At 40.5% G+C, this 6,545-nt stretch overlaps 1 long non-coding RNA gene across 1 annotated transcript; it reads right to left on the reverse strand.

The window, feature by feature from the left end:
• Positions 1 to 3,682: 3,682 nt before the first annotated feature.
• LOC144007733 (uncharacterized) lies at positions 3,683 to 5,799 on the reverse strand. Its single transcript, XR_013280327.1, has 3 exons — positions 5,679 to 5,799; positions 4,475 to 4,555; positions 3,683 to 4,377 (listed from the first exon to the last, which is right to left on the reverse strand). It is a non-coding gene; the product is annotated as an uncharacterized LOC144007733 (long non-coding RNA).
• Positions 5,800 to 6,545: the final 746 nt, after the last annotated feature.

A 6,545-nucleotide genomic window follows, 5' to 3' on the forward strand; every position in this document is an offset into this window, starting at 1 on the left:
GCACAAAACGCAGCAACCTTAGCAAGGTCAGCTGCAGTTACATCAGAAAGATCAGCAGAAGCCCTGGCTTCCGGAGTCACCGTACAAAATGCAGCATTGATCATAGAAGATGCAAGAAATGCAAACCAACAGGCTGCAATGGCAGCGCAAAACCTCCAACTTTTACTTAATTCAGCAGATCTACCAACAGATGTAGATCCCAGTGTAAGACAAGCCATAGAGGCGGGTGAAAGCTCAGCTGCGTTGGCAGAACAAGCAACAACTCAGACTCAAGTTGCACTCGACACAGCAAAACAAGCTATAGCATCAACTGCGGGAGATACGGAAGCTGAGTTAGCTGGTGAATTAGCTCTTCGCCAAATGCAAACTGCAGCACAAAGCGCACGTGCAGCGGCAGAAGCTGTGGGAGCACCCGCAACAGCAGTCCAAGCTTCAAGACAAGCATCGCTGGCGGCAGCAGCGACGTCCCTCGCTGCCGCAGCGGCAGCAGTTACTGCGACTGGTGCTGGAGCAGATCTAGAAGGCCTCATCAACACCGCCTTGGCAAGCGCAGAGGCAGCAAGTCTTGCAGCTATATCTGTTGCCAATGGAGAGGCTGAGCCACAGGAGGCTACAGCTGCCGCAGCAAGAGCGGCAGATGCGGCAGAAGCCGTAGCTGAAGCAGCTGCTGAAACAGCAACAGAAGAAGGAAGAATTGATGAAGAAGCGGCACAGGTGTCGCTAGACGCGGCGGCGGTGGCCAGACGAGTGGTGGAGGAAGGACCAGATGGATTTTTTAACACTGTGGGATTATTTGGGACGGTATCAAGGAATGCTAGACAGCTATTTTCAAGAGAGCAATCACCCATGTCTGCAGCAATTCAGGCAGCAGAAGAGGTTGCATCGCTGGCAGAAGCTGCAACAATCGTAGCAGAATCTGCGGTCGATTCCAGAGGCGCACAAAGTTTAGGAATTGTTGCAAATGCAACAACACGAAGATCGGTCGAATTGCTGCGAAACCTTCCAGAAGGAACGGCACTTAGCTTGGCACAAGACTCATTGGGGGTCGGCTTGACAGCCTCAGCCGCAGCAATAACTGCAACATGCTCGGCGGCCGCCGCCGCCGCTGGGCCAGCAGCAGAATCAGCCGCCAGAGCCGCGTTAACCGCCGCGGAGGAAGCGGCGAGCGCCGCCAACTCACTGAGTAACGGTGAAGGTAACCTGGAGTCGACAGTAAATGCGGGGCTTGCAGCGTCGGTCCAAGCCAGTAATGCAGCCAACGCAGCCATGGCAGCATCGCAGGACGGATCGGCCCTGGACATGGCGTTGGCAAGCGTGGCGATGGAGGCAGCTGGAATAGCGTCCCGGGCAACGGCCGCTGCACAAGATGTCGCTGCTGCCGGAGCAACGACGCAAACCATAGTGGATGCCCGCCAAGTGGCCAGAGAAGTCGAAGACGACTGGAGACAGTTGATTGGGAGAGTGCAAGGCTTGCTGGACGACGCTGCACAGGAAGGATTCGGGGAGCTCGTGAACCAGTTGGCGATCCTCAGTGTGGCGTCAGCCACACAGGGGTCCGTCGAACCCACAAGGCAGGCAGCAGAGTTGGCTGTGTCGACAACCATGGCGAACGTCCCCATCGAAAGTGAGACGGCCATGATGCAAGCTCTGGCATCCGTGGCAGCCAGGACCTCCAACTTTGCAGTGAGAGCGGCAAACACGGCGTTGACCACGTCCACAAGCGGCGCCAGCATCCAGATGCTCTCCCTCACCGCCTCCATCGCCGCCGCACTGCTTGCCCTGATATTGTGAAGCGTGGTTTAAATCTTGTACATTTGTACATTTATCGAAAAAATATATATCTATTCATCTGTGTCTCAAACGATATGTTTCATATGTGCTCATCATTTTGAATTACGCTGTTGTGCTTCAACTTCAAGTAAAGCTTGTCAATTGGGCTTGTGAAGCCCTTCTGTGATGAAGGGCTATATAAATGCATTTAACTTGACTTGGCTTCTTTTGTGACACCCGACAAATAGGAATTGTGTGTAAGATGAAAATCAGATGAATTAAGTGCCAAATAAGTGACATGCTGGACTCTCCTCACACATGATCGTGAAGCCAAGCTGAGCTCCTCACAAGACGAAATGATTGTGCGTGGCCGCCAATATTCCACATGACATTCCAAAGACAAGAAATGAACACAAATGAGAGTGTCAGGATTTTTAGAATCGCCACACCTTTGTTCCTTTCTTCGCTCGACACAATAAAAAAAAAAGAAATGGACTGAATGCTTCTTTTCTGCCTCAAAATCCAGACACAACAGCTACACGAGCATACACGCCAGTTCCAGTCATACAACAAACCACGTAAAAATAGAATACAAATGAATTGACTGCCACTGGAACACGTACAGCAAAATAGAGGGCGTTCCGAAATTCCGTAAAGAAGCATAAATTAGAAAAAAAACAAAAAAAAAAACTACATTTGGCATGCTGAAAAAGATATGTGTCGCAATTTCACATAAACTCACGTGGTTTGCGATATTCCCAGTGAGTTGACGTCATATTAGTGTAGGGGTGTGTAAACTCGGTTTCCCTTCTCCAACACAGCTGATATTAGGGGTGGGAACCTCTGGCTACCTCACCATACGATACGCGATACAAGGCTCGCGATAACGTTTTCTCTCACGATATGACGATACTGCGATTATCGATATATTGCTCGGGTAATCAAGCCACGATGATCTACGATAAAACTAATCATAAAATAAGAAAATAAATAAATAATGAATTAAAATAAAATGAATACATATGAATAAACAATAATAAATAATAATAATAATAATAATAATATTAAAAATAAACAAAATAAAATAAACAATTATTCATATTATAATAAAAGTATAATAAAATACACAATATATATTTTATATAAAAATATAAACAAAATAATAATAATAATAAGAAATGAAAACTAAAAGAAATACATATGAATAAATAATTAAATAATATAAAAAATAATAATAAAACAACAATTCATATTATAGTAAAAATATAATATGAATACATAATATAATATATATATTTATATAAAAATATGAATAAAATAATAAATCAATAATAATAATAAGAAGAAGAACAATAATTCATATTATATTAAAAATATAAATCTAAATACATAATATAATAAATATATATTTTATATAAAATTATAAATAACATAAGATATATATAATAATAATAAAAATAATAATAAATGAAAATTAATAATAATAATGATAATGATAATAATAACAATAATAATAATAATAATAACTAAGCTGCCGAGTCTTTTTCACCTGAAGACTTACGCCCATTTCCCTGCCACTCTTATGAGGCGCTCCCCCTAGTGGCCCACCAAGTAATTGCTCAATAAGTCATGACCAATTGAGCTGTTATAGTGGCTGTATATTCACTACAAATATCGCAATACTTGCGAAGACGTATCGACGATCTATCAGGAGACAAAGTATCACAATTTATCGTGATATCGATACATCATCACACTTAGCTGATATGTGATCAGCTCGTCAGCAAGCTCTGCACAAGCCTGATGATGATACCGTTGATAGGAATCCGCTGCGTTGGAGCAGGGAAACATCAAAAACCTGCAGGACTCTGGTCCTCGTGGATCGAGTTTGCCCACCGCTGCATTTTCGGGATAAAGGCTTGATGCAAAAAACATTTGGAAAGAATGACTTTTAACGCTAGCAGGAAATTGAGCCTCTTTTCAAATTGGAGCTGGCTTTGATTGATACCAACCGCTAGAGGTATTAAAAATTGGATTCAATTGTTTCCCAGTTGAGGAAAACCTGACACAAATCTGTTGGGGAGTGTGGTGTTCAATCAGTCCCTCTAGGAGTTTGCTGGCATTTTTTTTTTTAATGATTGTCGTGGAATAAAACACTTGATTTTGTGGCCAATTTTCCAAATTTTTATTTTTTATTTTTTTTTTTGCTCAAAACCTCACTTGTTTCTAATTAAACTTTTTTGAAAACTGAACTGAAAACATTTTGAAATCTATCGCCTGCAAAAATGCTAGGTTGAATTGTTTTTAAATCATTGTAGCGGGGATGGGAACTTAGCGCCCCCTTGTGGAGCAAGGATGTGTTGCTGCGAATGATCCGGTTGGCTTTGCAGTGCAAAAAGGCTCTTATAACTTGTATACTATTATAAAATACTACTAAGGAACTATAAAAACACACATTCACCAATTATAAAATGAATAGGAATAAAAACCTACCTTTCTTTACTCCCACTCAGTTTGACTGACCTTTCTGTGAAGAGTGAGCATGCTCGCAGTTGTTTTTTATTGAAGCGCAGATGAACGTTGCACTTTGCACATTTGTACACCATCCTTACAAGTGGACAAAAATGTAGGAAAAAGAAGTCACTTGAGAAAGAGCAGACATCTTAATCCATTCAACGTGTAAACACTGCAAACTTATTTTCACCTGGCCTGCAGTGTATTCCTCATCGGTGTCCCCACCATCGCTGAGACATCTCACAGGAGCAGCCCTGGTTCATTTTCACTTCTACAACAAAAATGACATTTATTACTCAATATAAATTATTCACCGCTCATTTATTAGAAACGGAAATGCTGCAATCAGCTGTCCATCGCCAACCAAAAAGCCTGCAACAAATGGCAGAGGAAAAAAAACAAATTCTTCCTTGTCGCAAGACAAAACAGCAATTTCCTTCAACATTGAATTGAAATCTCAAAATCTCTTTTGATGGATGAATCTCAATCCAAATTTTAAAATGTACTTCCTTTCTCTTGGGGGAGAGGGAATTGGAAATGAGCGATATCTACTACTCGACCTAATTTGTTTGATCTCACCTACTTCAAATTTTCTCAAAATTAATTCCTTCTAATTTGGACAGGAAAAAAAATCGCAGTTTTAATGGTTCTAATCATATTATTAGTAAATTTATCATCCCAAAACATGGACACCCTGTATGCAGAGCTGACCACCAGTGTGTGTGTATGTGTGTGTGTGTGCGTGGGGGGGGCTCAGATCTTGGAACGAAAAAAAATTGTCTCCAACCATTGCTGTCAAGGCAGTAGAATGACATTTATCTTTTTTTTTATATATATTGTTTGACTCAAAAATCCTTATACTGTTACAGATTCCCATTACCATCGATCCTCTTAGCTGAATTTAGTTGCATGAAATGTTACGTGGCGTCAAAATTACGTTTGAAAATGAACTCTGTCGCATCCTCAGTTGACAACTTTCAATGTCCTTGTGTGAACACACCATGACAAGTACAATACAATTACACAAAAAAAACGCCATTAATAACTGAAAAGGATATGTTTTGTATAGCCTTGTATTATTTAAACCATATACCAAAAGTAAACCACCTTAAATGATTACGTTTTATAGCCTTGACAATCTCTTCTTTGAGTACACTTTGACAGTTTATATTAAACATTTTGACTTGTCCTTTGCCTTTGTAAATCCAGTAAAACAAAAATAAGCCACACCAAAATTCCAGAATCTTGAGCTAAAGCGTTGCTAAATATTTACCAATGTGCGTTAGCATACTCGAGCGGATGAAAACTGAACCGTTTCACGACAGCAAATCACACAAACACCGCGAAAAAATGGCGACATTCGTTGAACAATGAAACATTACTCTAACACGAACCTCGTCCCCTTTTCAAACAAGTACTGAAGAATCGTTCAAGCTTTTACTTGTAAACTTCACTTTTCTCTGTTTTTACTGTGGCACGCACCAAACATTTTTCTCCGCACTCGGAAGATGGCGCCACTTCTGGCGGTAAGGCGGTTAGCTACGTAACTTCCTATCGATTCACGAGAACCTTCCTGCGTCCTTCAAAAGAAAAGCGCGACTATCGTAATAGCACAAGTGAGATTTTAAAATATATTTTAATAGTACAGTATTTTAATTGAATTAATTGCTTGAAAGGATAGCCCCTTGAGATACATCATCTCATTTTCGAGGGGTCTTTCCATTACATACACCTTACAGTAATATACAAAATGAATTAAATATTGGTCCACAAAACAACATGAAACAAATATACTAACACTACGTAAACACGTTCACTCACCCACTGCCCCCTAAACATATAGCTTTCCATTATTCCAGTATTGTCCTGACTCCTTAGCAATAATAATAGTGAATAGTACCAAAGCATTTAACATCATGCGTAATTGTAATCCCATGAATTGACTGTAGAGGGCAGTCATGCAATGTCAATAACTTTCATTTCAGCCTAGAAGACTTTTGTGACTTTTCATCCATCCATCCATCCATTTTCTTAACCGCGAGACCGAGGCTAGTTGTATCACTTTGTATATATTTCTGTGGAATCAATACATCTTATATAAACACAACGTATACCAGATGAAAGACCAAATCCTTAGGTATATATTTTTTTTATATATTGATGTCATTTTCATATTTTGTGTCAGTGCAGAGTTATAAGCCATCAAATAGAGGAAGTGAACATGTGATGGGTAAGTTGTCACACTATATGGGGTAAGATGT

This window comes from Festucalex cinctus, chromosome 19 (genome assembly GCF_051991245.1).
Source record: "Festucalex cinctus isolate MCC-2025b chromosome 19, RoL_Fcin_1.0, whole genome shotgun sequence".
NCBI classification, from domain to species: Eukaryota; Metazoa; Chordata; class Actinopteri; order Syngnathiformes; family Syngnathidae; genus Festucalex; species Festucalex cinctus.